The sequence below is a fragment of the Elephantulus edwardii genome, unplaced genomic scaffold (genome assembly GCF_000299155.1).
Source record: "Elephantulus edwardii isolate Elephantulus edwardi_28Jun2011 unplaced genomic scaffold, EleEdw1.0 scaffold00176, whole genome shotgun sequence".
NCBI classification, from domain to species: domain Eukaryota; kingdom Metazoa; phylum Chordata; class Mammalia; order Macroscelidea; family Macroscelididae; genus Elephantulus; species Elephantulus edwardii.
Genome location: NW_006399926.1, coordinates 2,103,425 through 2,105,663, shown reverse-complemented (window position 1 = coordinate 2,105,663; position 2,239 = coordinate 2,103,425). Strand labels below are relative to the sequence as shown.

Below are 2,239 nucleotides of genomic sequence, written 5' to 3'. Positions count from 1 at the left end.
AAGCTGTAAATCCCATGGAGGAAACTGCCCATCTTCCTCAGGCAGCACATCTCTTTAGTACCAGGCCACCAGTATCATTCCAACATAACATATTCAATATGATTACATATGCACACATTTGCTGAGGGCAGTTTGGGTATTAATACATATAAAGAGACATGAAAATGTTCACACATCCACTATGGATGCAACAGAAAAGAAGAAAGAGAAAAAAGTTGACAAAGATGTAAAAATCTGAAACTCTCAAGCATTATTGATTGGGATATAAAAGGAACTGTGGTGGTTTCTCAAAAATTTACACAGAATTGGTTACCAAACGATCTAGGAATTCCACTCCTAAGAATATACCTGAGACATTTGACAGCAGGGGCTCAAGACATTTATATCAATGTTCATTGTTGCATGAACCACAAAATGCAAAAGGTAGCAATAATGTAAGTATCCATCAATAGATTAATTTTTTTAAAAAACGTTTATATACAAAATGGAATTATTATTCATCCATAAAAAGAAATTAAATCCTGATACATGCTATAACATGGATGCATCTTGAAACTATTATATTAGAATAAAATAAGTCTAGCACAAAGGACAAATATTCCCTGGGTTATTAATGTCCATCTTTTTTTTTTTGTCCATCTTAGGGACAAAGCCTACTTGCCTGTTAACGTGTCTACTGCCAGAAAGTTTAAATTCTGGTGGTGCTGTGGTTAAGGAACGTGATTATTAATCAAAGAGTTGGTGGTTCAAACTTACCAGCTACTCTAGAGAAGATGAGGCAGTTTGCTTCCATAAAGGAATAAAGCCTTGGTCATCCTATGAGAAAGTTTTACTGTCCTATGTGGCTGCTATGAATTGAAATCAACTCCAAGCAGAGAGTATAGGAGTTTTTATTTGTTTTATGTGCAAGTAAGTACTGTGTGGGTACAAATGTGAATTAAGTCTCAATCAGGAGTATATGTGCTCCCACTATGAATGAAATCCATATTGAAGGCTATATTCTTTGATCTTCTACACCAAGTTCTTATAAGTCTTCCTCACTTAAAGCAAGCAAGGTTGTGTCATCTTCATAATGCAGGTTTTTGATGAATTCCTCTAATCTTGATGCCACACATCTTTTCAGAGTCCAGCTTCATGAATAATGTGCTCAGCATACAAATTTAATAGGTATGGAGAAAGGATACAACCCTGACACACCCCTTTCTTAATTTTAAATCATGTGTTCCCTTTCTCTTTTTCTAGGTACAGGTTTTGCATAAGCACAATTAAGTGCTCTGGAATTTCCATCCTTTTTAATGTTAGTTATAACTTGTTATGATCCACACAGTCAAATGCCTTTGCATAGTCAATAAAGTATAAATAGACATTCTTCTGGTATTCTTTACTTTCAGCCATGATCCATCTGACATCAGCAATGATAGCCTTGGTGGTATGGCCTCTTCTAAATCCTGCTTGGACTTCTGGCAGTTCCCTATCTATGGCCTACTCTACCCATTATTTAATGATCTTCAGTGGTATTTTGCTTGCATGTGATATTAATTATATTATTCAACAGTCTCCACACTCTGTTGGGTCACCTTTCTTGGGAATGGGCAGAAAGACAGACCTCTTTCAATTCATTGCCCTGACAGTTGTCCTTCAAATTCCCTGCCATAAACTAGAGAGTATGGCTACAGCTGCATCTGTTAACTTAAACAAGTCAATTGATATCCCATCGATTCCTGGGGCCGTTTTGGGGTTTTTCCCCCAATACCTTCAATGCAGCTTTAACTTCCTTGTTCATTAGTTTCTGCTCATATAGTATTTCCTGAAATTCTTCAGGGTCAATCCTTTTGGTACAGGATTCTGTATATTCCCTCCGTCTTCTTTTGGTGCTTGCTGGATTATTCAACATATTGCCCTTAGTATCTTTTAACACTGTGAATCAAGGCTTAAATTTGTTTTTTAGTTCTCTCACCTCAAGGAAAGCAGAGAACATCCTTCCCATTTTATTCTCTAATTCTAATGCTCTATACACACCATAATAATACTTTGCTTTGTCTTCTCAAGGTGCCCTTTGAAATCTGTTCAGCTCTTTTACTTTAGCAAGCTTTCCCTTTGATTTGGCTTCTTATACAACAACTTCCAACCAAAAAAAGCCCTGGACCAGATGGTTTTACAAGTGAATTTTACCAGACATTCAGAGAAGAACTGTTACCAATTCTACATAAATTATTTCAGAAAATAGAAGAAGATGGAA

General features: G+C 36.3%; 1 protein-coding gene across 1 annotated transcript in view; it reads right to left on the bottom strand.

Moving 5' to 3' along the window:
- Nucleotides 1-2,239, bottom strand: part of LOC102859486 (GON-4-like protein-like) — a 44,167-nt gene that overhangs the window by 18,100 nt on the left and 23,828 nt on the right. The gene's annotated exons all lie outside the window — the stretch shown is intronic.